This window comes from Vicugna pacos, chromosome 4 (genome assembly GCF_048564905.1).
Source record: "Vicugna pacos chromosome 4, VicPac4, whole genome shotgun sequence".
NCBI lineage: Eukaryota > Metazoa > Chordata > Mammalia > Artiodactyla > Camelidae > Vicugna > Vicugna pacos.
The window spans coordinates 40,239,581-40,261,289 of record NC_132990.1 but is presented as its reverse complement, the minus strand read 5'-3'; the positions used below and the strand labels follow the sequence as shown (position 1 = coordinate 40,261,289).

The window sequence follows — 21,709 nt, the reverse complement described above, 5'->3', positions numbered from 1 at the left end:
CCCTGTCTTTTTTTCCCCCTGGAAATAAGCTTAAATAATTCAACAAACTACACACATGGCTAGTGATTATTGAACCATCTGAAACACTCGAGGCAAATGGACCATTATGCGGTGGGAATTAAAACTTTCCTCCCAGTGATTGGGAGGGTATGTATTCATATATAGCAAGTATTTGTCTCTGCAGCACTCTTTCTGTATCCCCATTTTCCTAAAATAATGTGAAAACACCTACAATTGGGTCATAACTTTTATTCACCAGTGCTGGTTTTGGAGGTTTTTCGGTCAGATAATGAGCCTTTTGGTGTGCAAATATATTCAACACTCCTTTGCCCAAGTGTAGAGACAAAGTTACCTTAAACGAAAATACAGTGTGACTTTTAACAGTCACACTACAAATGAATAAGAATGAAGAAATCACATTATTTTAGTTGCTGTAAATATTCACAATACTTAGATAACCATATGATTAAGTATGTTTGGCTACTGGACTTGACTTAGCCTTAATTATAAACATTTATATTTTGTTAGGTGTGTGTGTGAAAGTATTTATGGACATTTGGCACTTATAGCCACACAAACTTTTGAATTATCCCAAATCTGGAGGAATATTTTGTAATCCATCTTGTCATCTGTTTCTGTAGAGTTTTGATGAATTAAGATAAAAATCCTAGGCATTGTCACCCTAAGGTGGAAACTAGGATTTTATGCTAGATTTTAACAAATTAAAGAAAAACATTGAAAGACATAGTTTTTATTGATATAATGCTTTTATTTCTCTAAGCAGATAGCAATAAAAAACAAAGAGTAAAAGGCAAAAATTTTTCATATTTTCACGATGGCAGTAAATTATCAATGTAACATATCATTGTATGTTGAGAAATTTTCACTGACTGCAGAGTAGAAAAATATTTAGAATAAAGGGGTTTTTTCCCTTTAAATATTAACATTGAAGCCTTAAAGAATGAGTCATACTTCATTACATAAGACTAATACAGTTTTTATTAAAGCTATCAGATATTGCATATGTGTTGACGTTCACCAACATCAAGGGTGTGCCTATGCTGACAGTTTCATAGAATTATCTTTTGTGATTATACATCTATCCACACAGATAGGTGTACATATATAATAACTTCTATTTTGTTATTTATTTTAGTATTTATGTAGCTTTGCATCTGCTTTCCAATAGTGTACAACCTTTGTCAAACTTATAATGTATTTGTCTAAATTATGATTTATATAAAGACATATGGATGCAACAAAAAGACTCATATGTGTGATCAGTGATCAGCGACATCACTTGTTCTAATTCTTGTACCTTTGATCTTCTGGATACCTTTTCCCTAATTCTCTACCACAAAATGGAACCTGACTCATAACTAGCTCTTAATAAATATTTGCTGTTGAATGAATCCATCTACTTTACCTCTTCTAGATTGGTATAACATCAAAGCAATTGACAGCAATCCAGAATTTTATTTTATTACGTGTTTTTCTGATTTACTTGGTTGTATAGGTTGTTTTGACTATGTATTTTATTCTGTTTATGTCTTTGCTACTTTATTCCTGTGTTTGCTTCTTCTTCCTAACAATTCCTCTAACAACTTGAACATCTTAACTACTCTGGCATCAGTATACCTATCCAAGGCAGCAATTCATGTACTTCTTTGAGAGGCAGTGATAGTAAGAAGTGAGTTATAGACTGGTTTGGGAATCTGGTTTTACATATGTATCCCTTCCCCAAAACATTTCAGATAGAATTTTCAGAGTTCATAGACCCACTGAAATCTTTTTTTTTAATTGCAGTATAGTTGACGTACAATATTATGTTAGTATCATGTGTACTACATAGTGATTTGACATTTATATATAGTACAAAATGATCACCATGATAAGTCTAGTAACATCTGTCCCCATACAAAGTTATTAAAATGTTATTCTGTAGTTCACCAAACCCAAATTAAGAGCACTTAACCTAAAGGAAGCTGTATACCTTAGATTTAAGATAAGCAGTGTACACTATACATTCTGGTGGACAAGATTAGGAATGGGCAAACTATAACCCTCAGACTAAATCTGGCTGCCACCTGTTTTTATAAGTAAAGGTTTATTAGAACACGTCTCTGCCCATTTATTTACATGTTATCTCTGGCTGTTTTCATGCTATAACAACATGGTTGAGTAGTTGCAACAGAGAACCTATGACTAAAGTCTGGGATAATTATTATGTGCCTCCTTTCAGAAAACAGTTTGCAAAATGCTAAATATAGTGAATTTTTCATATTATTCAAGAAGCTAAGACTCTAAATTTAATATGAATTAGTATAAATTATGAATATTAATATGAATGGCCATCTATAAAACTCAAATGATTTTGATTTTATAAAAATAAAATATAAGGATAATAATAAGATGGTGCCAGTCCACCAGGGACACCTTGGGAACATCATGCAGTTCTGGACATCGCATTTTAGCAGAGTTAATAAACAAATTGATGTTTTGTTTTGTTTTTTTTCCCTAGGAGTGAGACTAAGATGATAAAAATACACAAAACAATGGCTTAGAAGAAACAATTAGGAGAACAAGGATGTTTAGCCTGGAAAAGAAGAGGTGGGAGGGTAATATTTGAAAACAGCTATTAAACTCCATTTTCCACAAAGGGGAGAGACAAAAAGAGATAATAGCTGTTCTCAAATATTTTAGTGACCTTTGTGGAAGATGAATTTTAATTTGTTATGTTACCTTAGAGGCAGCAGTATGTTGGTAAATTAATTATTTGAAGGAAAAACAGCTCTGATTTGTAGTGTTTCGTGATTTTTGTGATGCAAATATTCCCACCATTTCAAGCAGCAATATGAGTCCTTAAATGCAGAGCCCAGAAAAGATGCACACATTTGGCTTTCCAAAGCACATCAAGACCAGCTCCAGCACACCACTACGCAGGGCTAAAGGGAGGCAAGTGGCTTGACGCTGTAGAGAGCAAACGTGATTCACTGTAAGAAACTTATGATTTGAACTAGACTTCCTCCAGAGACTGTAAATTTCTTTTCCTGAGAAAGTGTTTAATGGAGGTTGTGCATATACTTGATAAGTATACTAAGGTACCAAAAAGCATATAAGAAGAATTTTTTGATCCCATTCAACTGTTTATGATTCTGTGATATTTGAAGATTTGTTAAATGTATTATTAAGTACCTGTGCCACTGTCTTTCTGAGATAAGGTTTCAGATATTATAATCTCATGGGAGTAAAGCATATATTTGTTGATTTCAAACCTTAGGTAAAAGTCTACAAAATATTAATTTGGTAACAGGCTTCTCAAGCTTAGATATATTCAAATGTGAGTTTTACATATATCTTTGTACACACTTGTCATTTTAACTTAGGTTGACTCTGCTTCAATATAACTGAAATTACATTCATTTTTTTTTTGTTGCAAGTAACTTTTTGATGTAGAAGGTGTTCTTTGTACAGACCAAGAAGATAATTGGAGATGACATCGTATACTTGCTTGCCTATGGCTTCCTAAGGGAAGGCATCTCAGGAAAACTCCCAAAACATCCCTGAGACATTGTGTGAGCGTGCCTAAATACCTCATTGATTATAGGAGAATTTACTTTCTTAGGTGACTGAAGAAAAATATCTTAAGATCAGTTTCCCCTTAGAAATCCCATCCTATGAGATGAGAGACAAACCAACATGATAATAACCTATTTCTTTCTAAATTGAACGATTAAAAGTGAAGGCAGGTTTCGGCTGACTTTGTTGGTAGACTGCCCAAAGCCTAATCGCTCCACTTACTTACTGGTGTAGTTGCCTATGTTAGGAGGACCTGAACTCCTGTACAGCCTCTGCAGTAAAATGTTGTTAGTAACAACCCCGTTAGTGGTGATTATTTGAAGAGTAGGTATGTGATATAATCCAAACCAAAGGGCAAGAGGAAAAATCTGCTTCTGTTGTTTAAGGAAAGGAGCAAAATGACATTCTTTTTCAGGTGTTCAGACTATTAATAAGTACGAGATTCCTTGGGCTGATCCAGTTTTACTATGATTATGAAAGGGCAAGGTAAGAACCAACATTTCCAGATAGAAGAGCAAAAAAAAAAAAAAACAGAAGGAAACTGGATGCTGGATGATGGTGTTCAATCACTGGTTTAATCATCCCTGGAACCATGCTGCTTCTGAACTTCTTTTTGTGTAAAATAAAAATGAAGGTTACATAAAGACTTTAGAGACAAACAAAAGCTGAGAAAATCCATTGCCAGCAGACCAGCACTATAAGAAATATCAGGAAAGATTCTACTGGCAGGAGTATGATAGCAGCTGAAAATTTTGATCTAAGCAAGAAATAAAGCTATCAGAATTTCTGAAGTAAGAGTAAATATATGACTTTTTAATTGTTTTTAATTTATGTAAAAGATAATTAACTGTCTCTAGGGAAAAGCAGGAGTATGAATGTGTTGTTTGCTTTATAACGCATGTAGAAATAAAATCTGACAATAATAGCACAGGATGGAAGGAAAGAAATTAAAATATGCTATTGTAAGGTTCTTCTATTACATTTGAAATGGTATAGTATTATTTGAAGATGACCTTGATGAGTTAAAGATGTATATTGTAAGCCTTTAAGCGAGTACTAAGCAATTAAAAGGTGGTATAACCAAAAAGCCAATCATGGAATCATTTAAAAATGCTGTAGGTAAGCCACAAGTAAAAGTAGGGAAGGAAAAGGTAAAAAAAAAAAGATCACACAGAAAACAACTAGCAAAATGGTAGCTTTAAACCCAACCATATCAATAAATGCATTAAATATATATGATCTAAATAACCCAATTAAAAAACAAAGGTTGATAGAATTGAGAAAACAGCAAGACTCACCTACGTGTATCTATAATAAACCTACTTTAAATATAAAGGCATAGGTTTAAAGTAAAAAGATAGAAAGGTATATCATGAAAATTCTAATCAAAAGGAGTAGGTATATTTATATTACAGAACGTCAGCATCAAAACATAACATCAAAACATAAAGAGAAACATAACAATGATAAAGGATTAATTATCAAGAAGATATAATGATCCTTAAAGTGTATAATAGACTTTTGATTTTTGAATTCACATGTCCTAAGAATAATCCTGTTTGAAGAGAGTTCTTTGCTTCAGTAAAAATCATAGTTTATAATTGGTGAAATATATTGCTAACAAAAGAAATAATATGAGTAACCACTGACAGTCCGTCTTCCTCTTGTGCTTTGGCAGTTTGACAACTTTGAGAGCAGGAATTATTGAGTCGTATCTTTCAGAATGCTTAGATGCAGAGGTGAGCCTTGAATTTGCTTCTTAGAATACTGAAGCTAAAAACAGGCAGAATTAAGAAAGTTCAAACTGAAAATATGGCAAATTAGAGGATTAGTCTTATTCAACAAAAGAACTCTCTATTTGGTAGGCATTTGGTTTAGCAAGATTTCTTTCTCCTACACATTCCTTTGTCTATTCAAATTAATATTCTGATTTAGCTTGGGATATTACTTACGTAGTTTCATAAAGAAGAATTAATCAGATTAAAAGTAAAATCAACCTGATTACTTTTTTTTTTAAACAAAACAGACTTCCATTGGTCTATGTCAATTTTTTTTTTTGCTTTTATCTATTCAATTAGATTTTATTACATCTCCAAATTTAACAGTGAAATGCCTCTCAAATCTTCGCAGCATGTCAGAGTATGGTTCCTTTTTTAAAAGCCTGCAATTAAAACATTTTCTTTGCAAATGTTTCCAGGTGCCTTCAAATTATTTGCTCTCCATGTAAAAGATTAAATAATTTTTTTTAATTGTTCAAAATCTGAACCATGTTTTTCATGGAAAGGACAATTTCCAAATACCATCATCTGCACAATAGTCACTTATATACTCTTTTAAAGGGTAAACATCATAAATTATGCTTCAAAAATATAGATCATAAATAAACATGCATAACATATGAGTAATTCCTTTAGGAATACATTGTATTTCTTTTCAAAACCAAATGTATATGTTATATGAGAAACTTTTATGCATTTAGTTGGTCAGGTAACATGTATTAATTGAGTTTGTGCTAGCTACTGTTCCAAATACAGGAGATACCCAGGGCTGTAAAAATCTCTCATTGGCCCCTGCCTTAAGAAACTTAGTAGAGGAGACAGAAATATTCACTTCACAACACAGAGAAAATTCAGCTTTGAAAAGTGCTATGAAAAAAGGTATATAGTGCAAGGTGTGCCTATAAAAGGAGAGTTAACCTGAGGAAGTGATACTTTATCTGAGATCTGAAGAATGAGTTAGAATAACTAGATGAAAAGGGAGGGAAGAAAGGTCCAGGCAGAGACATCAGGGTGTGTGAGAAGGAACATGGTAAATAAAGAGACCAAGAGAAAAATCACTTTGATTGAAATTCAGAGTGAAGAGAATCTAGAAGAAGATACAGCCAGAGAGGTGGATAGGGCCAGACCATGCTGGTAACTGTAGTCCCTGTAAAACTTCATTTACTTTTTTCATATCAGCGACACTGGGGAGCAGAAATAGAGTTTACTTTAGGAAACAAAATGATCAAAGTTATGTTTGAGAAGATTCCTCCAGCATTAAAGAAAGGAGATGGAGTGGGTCAGTTAATTTTGGTGCTACTTGGCAGTTGTGGTGTGCAGAATTCAAAGGAGGCCCTCAGGGTCCTCACTCTCTTATGTACACATCTTACATAATACCCTCTCCTTGAAAATGAGTAAGATTCATGAATATGATGGAGCTCCCTTGATTGGGTTATTATATGCAAAGGTGAAAGGATTCTGCTGTTGTAAAATCTCTAATCGGTAGTAAGACTTTGAGATCAACAAAGGAGAGATTATCCTGACCCTGACCTAATCGTGTGAGTCTGTTAAAAAGCCCTTTAAAAAGGGTTCAGTCTTTTCCTAAAAGAGGAGTTTCAAAGCAGGAAAGATTATCCTGCTGACCTTGAAGAAGGAAACATCTGCACTGTGGACTGCATATGGAGATAGCCACGCAGCAAGGTCCTGAGAGCATTCCCTGGCCAAAAGCCACTGAGATAGTGGAACCCTCATTCCTATAGTCACAGGGAACTGAAATCTGCCAGCAACAGAATAAGGTTGAAAGAAGACCCTGAATTCCAGATGAGAACACAGTCTGGCCACAACTTGATTTGAACTTTGTGAGATATTGAGCAGAGAGCCCTGTCGGAAATTTTACAGCAACTGTAAGATACTTGCCCCTTGTTTTAAGGTGCTATTTCTGTGGTAATTTGTTAAGCATCATAGAAAACTAATACATCGATTCTTCAATAGCCCAAGTGAAAGACAATGGCCTAAGATAATGGTGTCAGAATTAGACATACCTGAGAGATTTAGGAGACAGCATCGTTAGTACTTCATAGGCATTGGGTATAATGTGTGAAGGAGGACTGTTAAGGATGCCATCAAACATTCTAGTTTTATCAGCTGGATCCATGATGGTATCAATCACTGAGAGAAGGAACTCCCAAAGAGTGGCTGATCATGAGTTTGGATTTCAGGATTTTAAGGATTAGATGCCTTTGAAACATTTGAGAGTACATGTTTCAAAGTGGTTATGAAAAGTAAATGACATATCATAGTGGCTGAGTAAGTGTTAATGAGTAAAGTGAGCAGCCAGAGATTTTAAGAAAATAGAGGGTATCTGAAATTGTTGGGGAAGGTATGAATGTGAGTGGACCAGAAAAACAGTAATAGAATTGATGGTAATTTGAGCATCATTTGAGATTGGTGATTAGGAATTTATGGTGCAATTAATAAGGTGGTTTTGAGACTCCCACAGGCAACTTTAAGGTGTTCTATATGTGTTCTAAGAAAGAGGACAGTGGGGTTCATTCTGAGATAAAAATTTTCCAGATGAGTAGGATAAAAGGAAAGTGGAGAAAAAGCCCTAACATCAGTAGGGAGGAAAAGTAAAGAAACCAAGTAAAAAGAAAGAAAAAAATGTGATGAAGAGGTGAGACTAAATTATCTAAAGAAAAACAAATAAACATAAATCAATAGAATTAAATAGATAAGTGCCCTGACATGCACTGGATATGTACCTCACTTGGTTTTGGGTTTTGTCATTTATAGTAATGATTTTCTTAGGAAATCCACAGAAAAGTAGTGATGTCATATTTAAAGGAAACATTTAATAAGGTTATTTAATTCTACTCCTTTCCTCTTGAAAATTAAAAAGAAAAAACAGGCAGCCAGATATTAGGTAAAATACAAATTAAAAGCTTTCTTTGTAAATTCTGCATTTTGTTTATTTATTTATAAAAGAACTTTCATGAACTTAGCATCCAGATAATACAAAGAATAGTAGTTAACAGATTGTTCTCTGCTGTATGAGTTTGAATGCATATACTAGTAGTGTGACCTTAGGCAAGTTACTTACTTGAATTTCTATTCCATCATATCTAAAGTGAGGACAATAATAGTACATAATTAATGGGGTTTTATGATGATTAAAAGATAGGATACACTTAACCAAAAACTTGACAGCCAATTACCATGAAACAACAGAACATGTTATTAAATTTAACTTGCTTTAACTGTACAAGGTTCATGTGTTGGTAAAGTGATTAAAATGATTGACTAGGATGCTAGAAAAAAATAAGATGATATTGAGAGAATATATTATGTAGAATGACTGGTCTAAAATATTGCAAAAATTTCGAGATGGCTGAAGTCCCAATATGAATTGGCACAGTCATTGTATGTAGGTATTTACTTAGTAGATGTTCAATAAATCTTTAATAAATGAATTAGGAGGAAAATACTACGATGATTATTATTATATAAAAATAACCAGTTGACATTTAAGCAGTTGCCATATTGCAATTAATTATGTAGACCATTAAAAAAGTATAACATGAGTCAGGTGTTCTTTAAGTATGAATATGTCCTTTATTATAGTGGAAAACTGAAACAAAATAAACAAAGCAAAGAAAACCAGAATCACTTCCTTAATAATTGGCCAGTTAGAAATTGCTCCCTTCTCATGTTGCATACAGAATAATTAGAGTGTTAAGCAGTTTGAGTTTTTAGACAGTGTGATTGGGTAAATCAGAACAATAATTCATAGGGCACAAGGACTACCAAATTAGTTGTTCAGCAAATGCTCCTTTAATAGCACCCATGGGGCCTGATTTCTCATTTTTTATTTATTTCCTATGTGTACCTGTTTATCTGCTAGATTTTTTTCCCTCCCCTGTTACAGCCTCTTGTTCCATGCCACATTTCTTGAGGATTGCACACATAGCAATACTGTAAATCTAGGAATTCAGGGTACTTCAAGGGGAAAAAAGAATTATCAAGAGAGGGAAAGGTGAAAGGGACACTGGAAACCAAGTACATAAAGTGATTTAATGTGCTGCATTATTTTAAAAAAATTCCCCTCTGAAAATATGCCAATCTTTATAAATATGTTTTGGCAAATTTTACTTTGACATTTGTTTTTAATAAAAATTAAATGTGTACTTACTGTTGAGCAAGATGTAATACAATAATTTATTTCACATTCTTCCAGATCTCTTGCAATAACTTTTCTGTGCCATAAGCAATTAGTCATATACATTGTACTCTAACACGTGACATTTACATTGTAACATTAAGTTATGATATGCAATTAGCTTATTTTTTTTCCCTTGCAACATCAACAAAGTACTTGGTGGGAAGTTGTCCTGATTTTTATTATTCAAAGCAAACTTGCTGTAATATAATACTATTGACCTAGAACAATCTCAACTCACAAAATCATCTAGACAACAGGAAGTGAAATTAGACTACTGGTCAACCAGAGCCTAATAAGGCTCTGGATGGAAAATATAAGGTCTACAAATACTGATTCTGGAATACACCCTGGAATTCCTTCAGATTTTTATTCCTCTGAAGCCACTTTTCATACCTAATAATTTATGACTCAGAAGTTATATAACATATAGTGGAAAACTAGCTTTAATGAACATTTTATTTGGCGGATTGAGAGTCTTGCTCAGATCAAACACAAATAACTAACCAAACAACATGTCAAAAAGTTTTCCTTGTCTACATATGGTATATGAGGTGTTTAAGACTGAATAAATTATAACTGGCAATTAACCATTTAGATGAATGATATTCAGCTATAATGATAGCAATTTCTCCTTATTTAGTTACTGGTTTTGAGTTGATTTGGCATCAGGTGTGTCCAGAATAAAATCTCTGTCTACACTTATGTAGATTTTTTTTAAAAAATATCATTGAATCCTATGCTCTTCATAAGCAAGTTGTCCTAAGAAAGCAGAGGAATTTTCAGTTCATTCATTGTTTTTTGTTTTAAATTCTGTATTATATTCTACTACACATTCCTTATGTTATCTTTGTCAGAAAGAGCAGAGAACATGGCATGTGCTTAATTTTATCTAACTTTGCAACTTACTTTTAGTGATTTTTTGAACAAATTATTTATTATATTGTATTGAAAATTGGCCACCATATTCATATTTTATTTACAAAATATTTGATCAAATAAGCACTTCTATTTGGATCACTAAGTAAATATCTAAGTAAAATCACAGAACTTCGTGAGAATTTGACAGCTCTCTGGAAAACCAAGGCTCCAGAAAGGTAATGACTGTGTCTGGTTCACCTAAGAATTAGAAAATTCTCTTTGACTAAAAGATTTTAAAGGATTTGTTCAGCACAGTTGCTGGCATATAATAAGTACTAAATTAATTTTTAAAGAACTTAGATTTTAGTAGAAGAGGGAGGGCTCATGAACTGGTAGACAGCATAACTGTTTTCTTTCTTTTTACAGAGATGTGTAGATTAGATTGAGCAAGTTATATAATCTTTACACGCATCAGTTTTCTCATCTATAAAATAGTGTTACAAGTAATAGTAGTGCACAACATTAAAGACACATACACATGTATATTGTAGTACAATAAAAGATAGTTCTGTCCCTTTCAAGGAAGAGAGCGTTGTGCTTAATCAAATAAGCTCTGAATCCTATTGACGTATTCACATTCCACCTCAGTAGCTTGCTGGGTAGTGATTATTGGGAGAGCTCCACTAGTATGGTTGCATTTTGGTGAGGGCTCTCTTTCTGGTTCATAGCCAGCACCTTATTTCTGTGTCCTCAAATGGTGACAGGGGCTTGGGAGCTCTGTGGGGTCTTGTATAAGAGCATTAATTCCTCTTAAACTCCACCCTCATAACCTGAATACTCCCAACGCCCCATCTTCTGATACCATTACATTGGGCATATGAATTTTGACCAGACACAAACATTCAGGCCACAGCATTACCTGTAATCTAAAGCATAATTTCTTCATATAGCAACTATGTAGTAATGTACTTATCTCATAGAGTTGTATAAAGTCAATATGGGAAATTGATAAAGCACTTAATAGAATGCTTGGCACATTGTAAGTACTCAAATATTGATTGCAATTATCATAGTACTTTTATGTCACATTGCTAAGTAATGCTTCAGTTGTTCTTAATATATGTTCATTAATTGGATTTTGGAAATTCTGTCTTATTTTCTTCTTTTTCCAAATGAAAATGAAATGTTATTTCTCAGCCTAACCTGAGAAATACATGAAAGTAATTTCCTAACTGTAATCAACCCAATGGTCTAAAACAATTCAGTGGTGTTTCTGTTTTGGCATCTAAATCTTAAAGATTAGTATTATTGAGAATAGTATTTTCAAAATAAATAGTTTCTTATTTGTGATGGAAACTCAGATCCAAAGTATACCTGTTACCACACAGGAAGCCAAAAGAAATAGCAAGTGGGTATAACAGGCAGTCCGTTTACCAAATGATCAGCTTGAATAAGCAACTTGTACATTAGTTAAGGGGTCAGGCTGCACTGATTGGAATCCTAGATCCACTTCCAGTCTACTTGTGTGACTCTTTTTAGGGAAAAGAAAGTTCTGAACTTTAAAAAATAATATTTTGGAACACAACAGCAATTATGTCAATGGAATTTTGTTTTGTAACTATAAATAATAATAAAAAATTGTACTAATGAACAAACAACTCGTTGAAAAGGAGATTTTGTGATTATTCAATTTATCCAGATTATCACATATTTAGAACTAATAGGTCTTGATAAGCAACAACTACATTGAGGTGTTCTGTACATCTGTTGGAAATGATAGCATATTCTACTGATTACTTCAATTTTGAAGCCATAGAATAAACTTTTAAAAATACATGATTTTTTAAAATAAAGTGCAACACAGGCAAATGAGTTTTGTTTACCAATCTTTTTAAAATTTTAATTATTAATATTACAATATGATAAGATTGGATGCTATTCTTTTGCTCAAATACCAGAGTATTGCTTTTCTGTTTATAGTGATATCCATTTGTAATAATATAGTGTTACTATAGTGTTATTGTACTATCAATAAATTGGAAAATCCCTGTGAAGTTATCTTTTTTAATTTTTTTAAGTTAGTGAAAAAATATGGAAAGTAACCTGAATTTACATTTTTCCCTGCAACACTTTTGCACCAGCATCATAGCCAACTAAGCCAAGTAACAGTGCTTTGCATCATACCGTTTATGAATTCTGACCCTACAAATAATTACCAATGAAGACAATGATTCATACTAATGTGATGTGGATCTTTTAAATACTGACAGACAAGTTTACTGCTGCAATTTGAAATTTCCACTTGTTTTGTAGCCAAAATGGAGATGTATCATTATGACAAAATATCAGAGCATTTGAGAGCAAGTAGACCCCCCCACCGAGAACAAATCTTCATCATTCTGTACAGGTAAGAGAGAAGATGCTGATGAACATTACTTGCTTGATTTTGAGTCCTGTAACACATAGAGTTACCTCCTTAAAATTTTTTCAAACCATGTAATGATATTAAAACATAGTAATTTATTTAAAGTCCGAGAGGCAAGAACACCTGGATTTATATGAAAGAATAGTTTATGATCTACACCAACTGTCAGTACTATTTAAGTTGATTTTTAAAGTAATCTTTGTGTTAGGAAAAATAAATAAAACAGAACTATCGAACATTTTAAATAACCAAACCAAAGCAAAGTGAACAAAAACACAAAACAAAACAGTTTAGGTAAACTGAGCAATTGTCCCAGAATCAGAAGATTCAGATTCTGATCTCAGTCCTGATTAAAGGTCCAGACCTGAAGCAGGGGCTTGGATTGTGTCATCCCTCTAGGCTTTCTGGTAATAGAAAAGGAGGAAGGAGGGGCGAGGGAGGCAAGGAAAATACTGAAAGTCAAATTATCACAATATTTGGTTATAGCCCAGAGCATAAAGGATCTTTGTGCTCCCAAAAGTAAACAAAGGAACAAAAGCTAAGCAAAGAAATACAAAATAAGCAAAACAAAACAGCAACCATTTTCTAATGAAAACAACAAGTAAGGAAGGAATAAGGGAAAATGCATGATTTTTCAAATATGATAAAACAATGAAAAATTACTGATTTGAAGTTTTTGTTGTTGTTTTCATTAGAAACTGTTACGTGATTCAGGATGGATCTTTGACTTAACCATTGTGGGAAGTATATTTTAATAATTTATTTTACTTAAACAACATGGTGTAAATGCATTTTGTGTGATTGCAGGTAAAAATATTGAATGTCTAATACAGTATGTCTTATCTCCGAGACTGAAATGGAGATTATACTACTCACCACTGGAAATAGTGGGTTGACCAAAGGAAGAAATGGATGAGAAAATGCTCAGCATAATATGTAGCTCAAAGCAGGCATTCACTCCATTAGTACCACTGACAATTTTAAATAAGAAAATAATTTGGAAATTAAATAATCTAAACAATTTTCTTCACTCAGACAAATTTCATCTAAATTATATGACTCTGTAGTTTTATTTAGTGTGATAAATAACTAATGAAAATATTCATAATTCCAAGGGAAGTGAATAAAGAAAAGCGTGAAAGTGCAGAAATGCATAATTTCCAGGTATACAGAGTACGACCAAAAAGGGAAGATGCCTTATACAACTAGGAAAAAAATCTGCGTTACTTAATAGAGCAGGGAACCGATTAAGAACAGTCCCCTATCCAGTTTAATTAGGCTAACTACAGGTAAGGGAATCCTGTGGTACAGGGAGGGGCATTAGGTGGTGAATTCTCACTGCATTTCTTTCACGGAGGACCCCTCCACTGTGACAGTGTTAAAGATGTGTAGTGCTTGACTTTCACCCAAGATTGCCCTCTTAATGTGAGATTTAAATAAATGAACACTTTCACGTTACTAGAGAGCGAACTCCAGATATATCCCGGTTCTGTAAAGAGGTAACAAATTACTTGCTCTCTTATTTTTTTTTCCCCAAATTACCACCAGATTACAGCATATTGACATCAGATTTGAGCTTTAGTAAACTGATATCTTGCAAAAATCTGTGTGGTTGTTGGAAAAAAAAAAGACAATCTATACATTCATTAATCAGGCAATATTGAGAACTAAGCTTCAAAATACTGCTAAAAGATGAAATCAAGAAGTAAAAGGATTGATTTTTTTCTGCGTGGTTATTCAGTTCTGACACTGACTTATTTTTAATTTGCTCTACTTTTAGTGTTTCAAAAAGACATTTTAGATAAAAACTGGGTCTTGTTTGTTTTCCCCTTCACGTACTGATTATAGTAATGAAGCAATAATAAAACTCCACAAGGGGGCAGGAAACTAAACAAAAAACAAAAACAAAAAAATAAGTCTTCTAGCCTGGTCAAGATATATATATGAACTAACTGAATTCAGCTCAACTCATTTCAGTGAAAGCAGAATAGGTTAGGTTAGAAGATGAGTTATCTGCCTGAAATAAGTAGAAATGCTAGTGTCAAACAAATAGTTGATAACTTAAGATCTGGAAAGAATGTACTACTTCTCCTCAGTAGTTTTAACATACATTCAAGTCCTTAATTCATGTAGATTTTACTATCTTTTTTAATTGATATGCCCACCTTTAAGCATGACATTTCAATAAGAAGAAATTCTTTTACGGATTTCTTAGTAGAGTTCTGAAGCTTCTGAGATTCCAGGGGCAGAAAAATAAGACACAGCAGGAATGGAGAAATTTGGCTGTAGGAGATACCAGTGTGAAAGGAGGAAAACTCTCAGGTCACGTTTTTGCTGATAGTCTTTTCCTGAAGCAATAGTCTCTTTCCTCAGTGCGTACAGCTGAAGCACAGGAGTAATTCACTACATGCCTAGACTATTAGGGGATATAATTACCACAAATTAATGGTAAACAATATTCCAAATCATAACGTGTGTGTGTGTGTGTGTGTGTGTGTGTGTGTATGTCTTCTTAATATAATGTGTGTCTACAACTTTATCTATAGTTATCTATCTCCTTAAAGCATCTCTTTGGTTTTGATAATGATATGATTATGATAATATTAAAATGGTATCTTGGAATTTAGGATCTAGTAACTTAAATCAGTAAAAGGGAAGAAAACAAGTAAAAAATTAAAAAAAAAATTTTAAACAGAGGAAAGAAAGTATCAAACCTGCTCGTTGGCTTCTGAATGCTCATTTTCATGTGACCCCATAAACTGACAATCCCTTGGGCACTCTTTTCTTTTATCCACAATACTTCAGTGAGCCTCAGTCTCCACAGCAGTTAGCATTTCACTGGTTAAATAAATTTCCCCCTGATTTCAGAATGAAAAACACATTTAGAATTAAATTTTGTGATGCCTGCCTAAAGTTAAATGCACAATTTTGACATGAAGACAATAGGGATTATGATTTTAGGCTCTCAAGTATTCTCTGATCTGAATCTAAAACGTCTTTGTATCTAAAAGTACAGCAATGAATGACATCCCATGGTTAGACATTAAACAGAATACAATAATACACATATTACTTCATGTAAATATATTTCAAAGGCATTCATTTAAAGCATTTTAGCTTTTCATGTTATGTTGAGTGAGGAGAGTAGTATTGCTGATATCCATTCATAAATTTATTCAAAAATATTTATTGAGCACCCACCCACTTTGTGTACATAAGATATGTTAGGCATTTTGGAAGGATGCAGAAAATGTAAGACATATTTAAGTTTCCCAGGAAGAAACAGAAATTTTGCATATTATTACTGAGTGATGCAGGGCAAACAAGATTTGTAGGATTTGTCTTGTAATGTACAATCAGATAGCTGGGTTTTTCTATAGTGAATACTAAATGGGAAATCTGAGTTACATTCTCAATCAGGTACAATTATCCAGTTGACTCCTCTAATGCAAATGTCAGAAGATCTCTAGTTGTGAATTATATTTACACCATTTTAAACACTTATGCACACAAATTACTAGCAATATGGGTTGGGAATTTTTATTGGAAGAAAACAGTAATGTGTAATATATCGCAAGCCAAATTTTGTAGAAAAACTAGAAAACAGATTCCCTTACAATGCTGTAATTATTGCTAGCAAAATTATTTTGATGCTATAATGTGGAATTTAGAAGGGTAGCCAAGCATCCAAAACACACAAAAGATAAAAATTTATTTATAAAATAAAAAGAGAAGGGACATGTATTAGGAGGGAAGTGTAGAGTCCCACTGCAGGGAACATTGCAAACATATCATCTATATTGAGTCATAATAATAGGCCTTTTAAATTTTAATAAAAAGACTCAGAGGCATATAAACAACGTTCAACATTTAAGGAGCATGGGTAAATCAGATTGTGTTCCTTTTGAAAAGGCTTTATGACGCAGTTGTTTATTCAGCAAAACAAAACTGTTCCCTGTGTCCGGTAACGAGCCTGGCTTTGTGCTACACAGACTTCCGCGGGGCTGACTCCTGTTTGGAACCAGTTCACACTAATTAGAAATAAGAGAAAAGGCGGTGTTCATAAGCACCACAGTTCTGGGCCTCTTTGAACAGCTCTCTTCCGAAATTAACTCGGTTGTAACCCTGCGTGAATAATAGCTTTGCGGCAACAGTTTGGAGAAATATATTGTTAATAATTGTCATCTTGCTGAGCAAAATGCTAGGGCAAATTTTACATAACAGCACAAGACGAAATAAAAAGGTGGGTTTATGAAGCTTTGAAAGACCCAGTTTGCAGTTCAGTTTTGTTTCTAGGACTCCTCTCATAAAGATTTGGAAGAACATCACAAACAGGTTAAGAAGAAAAAATGAGTGACAATAAAAATAAGAGTTGTTTTATTTAAAAAATTATGCTTAAGATATTATTTGTATTGATATACCAATTTATAAAGTTGTCTTTAAATAGGTAGTTTTTTTTCAAATAGCATATATAAAGCAAAAAACATTGCATTTTAATTTGATACAAATAAGCCACCAAAGAAAAATACAGGTAGTGTTTATAGTTACTGAGTAGCAGAAAATTTTACAAGTTTTCTGAAGTAAACTGTGCCTTAAAATTCATGTAAATCTGTGCATAGCACAGAGATAGAAAGAAAAGAAACAATTTTTTGATAAAGAGAAATGTAAAAATAGAATCCAGTGTTTGACCTAGCATCCAAAAAAAATCAGGTAAAAGCGAAGGAAAAATAAAGAGAAAATTACCAGAGGGCTATCTCTCTTTGAAACAAATCATTTTTTCCATTTGCATATTGGTTTCCCTTATGATGACAGGTTTCTAATAAGTATTTGTTTGGACTATACATGGGACTATTTAAATTTACCTATCCCCAAAAATCATCGTTTGAAAAAACAAAAGATCTGTAAAAGAAATGAAAATCGGCAATATAATTAGAAACCCTGCACAGCAGCCTAAATGAAAAGTTCTGTTTGCTACAAAGTCATCTAATCCAGGACCCAGGAGAGAGAGCAATTGGGTTCTCGTTGCTAATAGAGCTGTGCATTGAACAAGACCAACAACACAGATAGGCTGTTTGCCGCACAGTCTTCTCTCCTTTTAATCAAATAACTTTTTTTTCATGACAACCAATTTCCAAGTTCTTGATAAACATCTTGATATTGTATAAGTATAATCCCTGCCTTCAAGCAGCAGACGTTCTTTATTAAAGAAACAAAGAGGACAATGACTAATTTTTACACTATACTGTGGGAGCACAAAGGAGGTCAATTCTGAAAATGGAGGGAAGGCAGAATAGCATTAGGGAAAGGTTCATGGAGAAGGTTAAACCTGATATAGGTCTTGAGATATAAGAAAGGAGAAGAAATATTAAAAGTTATTTCAAAATTGGATTTCTTCCCTAAGAAATTTCAACACAGCGATGGTGTGAGTAGGACATAAGTGAACTAAAAAAAAAAGAATGCCTTGGTAAGGAAGAGGTATTGTATTTTTCTCCACGTTTATTTCATACTTTAAATATTATCAAGTTTCCACATTAAATTCAGTTCATCAGATAGCCGTTGATAATCTTACCAATGCTTTATACTAAAGTATGTAAGATGTGTTGGAAACTGAACCTAAAAGTTTATGATTATATCACAAAGGTAAATAGCGAAACGCACGCTAAGGAGAGGAAGATTTAAACGATGGGGAAAGTGAAAATGAAGGGAAATTTTAACTAGGGCCAAGGTATTATTAAGAAAATGTCAAAATTCAGTTTACCAAATAATAGAGGTGTAAGTATATTTAAACGTACAAAGATAAAAATGTTTTAAAGAAAAAAGGAAAGGCCATTCGGAGATCTCTGTAAATATTCTCACAGACATAGAAAGACATTACAGTTGGAAGTCAGTAAATGAGAAAAAAAGAAGGTTTGAATCATTATACTTACTTAGATGGGAGGAAGGTGAATTCAAACAATAGTTTTGATAGAGTTTCATCCAAGAGATTCCGATTTATTTTGCCTAGAATGAGATTATAGAATTGATATTTTTTTCTTTAAATCCTCCATGTGACCATAACGTACAGCCAGGATTGAGAGCAAGTTGACTGTCATTGTGCCCAATCCTAAAAATGTTGCAAGAAAATCTATTTCCCTAAAACAATAGAATTTGTAAACACTTGGGATATATTTGAAGTTAATTTGTTAAAAGCATGTTGAAAAATTACAAACATCGTTACTCCCTTTGTACCACCTCTTTAAAATAAAAATATTTTGTGTAAGATTTTAATACAGTGAAAGGTTTCCTTTTTAGAGGTTAATCTCTTAATTCCTCTTTCTTTGGCAATTAAAACTTGAAATACTGCATCTACAGTGTACACTGCCTAGAACTTAACAGTAGTCAAAGTAACTCAAAAAACTTTTTTAAGGAACAATGTTTTCTGTGAGCACATTTCACTCTTATTTTCATGAAATTAATTATGTCAGCAAGTTATTTGGATTGATGGGTTTCAACTCAGTTAAATGCTCCTATTATGAAGCAGAAAGTTGAACCAAATGACCAGCGACTCCTCCAACTCAAAATTTTTCAGGACTATGTCTCATTCAAGCCCTGGTGTATAGAGAAGCAACCAAGGAAAGGCCATAATTGAGATTCATTAACAGAGATTTGCAAATTCAAGGTAAGAAAACCCTTATCTTGACCTTAAACCTTAACAGCACATCGCACACTTATAAAACTAGGTCAGAGCTCTTTAAAAGAATCCTATAGGTTTCCCTGCCATTTTAACAAGTCCACGATAATCTCATTCTTAAACTAACGAAAAAGACAAAGATTTGAAAATGCCAGAAGGCAGGTCAGTACATTTTAACACATTAAAACTGTCAAAAAAGTGTCTTTCAAACTTAGTATCAGGTTAGTGAAGGGAAGGTCTACATTAGTTAGTATCCAAAAAGCAAAGCCATTCTTAGATGTTTACTAAAAGAAGGCAGAGTTGCCTGGTGGCAGGTGTGCAAACTCTGGAGGCAGGTTTACCTGGGTTCAAATTTTGCCTTTTCCCTTCTTAAACTGATGTCTTAGACAGGGAAGTTAATACCTGTAAATTGGGGTTCATAAAAAGCACCATTTAGTACAGTTGTGTAAAAAATAATATGTAGTATCCAGCACCAAAACATTTAATATATATTACCTGTGCCCTCATAACCCAGCAGAAAAAACAATTCATGTCACGATCTTTTTAAGCAACTTTTTCTAAAATATGATTGAGCGAACCTCAAAATAACATAAAGAAACCTTCTAAAATCTATCAAAAATACAATTTATCTCAACCCCCCTAAAAAAAGAAAACTGCATTTTAACTCTAAAAATGCAGTAAAAATGTAATGTAGTGGGACAAAATTTTGATTAACACATTTTCCTTTAAAATATGACTTCAGGATTGCATTCGTACCAAAGTCTTAGGTCTTTTTTCTACTATACTGAAAGTTATTTAATAATGAATGTTCCCTGGTATTTTCCAAATAGTTAATTATAATTTAGATGTTTCTTTAAAATAGCTATAAAATTAAATATAGACAAGAAATCTGCTTGAACATATATAGAATCAGTGTTTGCAAAGTAGGATTTTCAGGTGAGAAATTTTTGGTCCAAATGCTTCACTGCTAGCTAATGTTAGAGCTCAAAATAGATCTCAGATATCTTGACTTAGATAGCTTTGTACTTTTGTATTTATAATTCTTATTACAGCTGTAACTATTTATTTTAAATTATATTTTGACTGTTCTTCTTCCTCGTACTAAGCTGTAAGCTTCAGTGGGTCTGTTTTGTAACCACTGTATTTTAGTAAAGTACCAGGAACAAACTGGTATTCAAAAACAAATGAGTCAAAGTTTTAGTGTTAACATATCACTTTACAATAATGATGTAAGTATGAAAATATCATTATTTTGCAAACATATCATTTCTAAATTAAAATACTGCAGGTACTAACTATATTAATGATTTTCTAATTAATCAAATTGTTTCTATTATTCTGTAGGGAATTATGAGAAAATTGTTTTATCAAATATGGGTAGTTCTAGCTAGAATATAAGGGCTTCTAATATAAAACTTGTAAATATCTAGAACAGTGCCTGACCGAAAAAAAAAAAAAGATATTTGACAAATGGTTAACAAGAATAAAGACGATGAAGATGATGATGATGAAAAAGAAAAAGATAAATAAATCCTTTTCAGTTCCATAGTTTCATTCCAAATGAAACTTAAATTGTATTTCCTAAACTTTTTTTCTTTATGTTGCTATAAACATTTGTTGGGGAGTAAAAATGATTCCACAGTTTATTCAAAATTCAGATAATCAAAAATATATTTTCCCATGTTTTTCATGGTTCCTCATGGCCCTCTCTCACAATTAGAAATGCTCTGTCATTTTATCATTCTACTTTCTTTCTTCGTTTCTCATCTATACACTATGTTGATTGTTACAGTCACTAAAGCCTCCACCGTCCCAGAATTAGCTTCTAGATGGATAAATACGACTACCATTACAGAATTAATTGTATTGTGATCAATGAATGACATTTCAATGAGTAAAGACCTAGAGAGAACCATGTATCTGATTTCAAAAAGAAAACTGAATTAAAACAGTGAGTACAAATGTTGTTTTACAAATTTTTCACATTTTTATAACTTTCATTGTTTAGTAGTTTTAAGACCCATGAGTTTAAAAAATTTTACAGAGTTCCCTAAAGCTTTTCATCCAACTTTCCCCAATGGTAACATCTCACAGAGCCATAGTACATTGCAAAAGACTTATTTAAAATGGCCTTACTCTTTTATTTCACTTGGATTTAACATATTGGTCTTCGAAAGATTTTTTTAAGTGGGAATGAATTC

The 21,709-nt window shown here is 32.9% G+C and overlaps 1 long non-coding RNA gene across 1 annotated transcript; it reads left to right on the top strand.

Moving 5' to 3' along the window:
* Positions 1–15,117: 15,117 nt before the first annotated feature.
* LOC140695850 (uncharacterized) lies at positions 15,118–21,452 on the top strand. The gene is made up of 3 exons (XR_012071680.1): positions 15,118–15,286; positions 19,407–19,496; positions 21,301–21,452. It is a non-coding gene; the product is annotated as an uncharacterized lncRNA (long non-coding RNA).
* Positions 21,453–21,709: the final 257 nt, after the last annotated feature.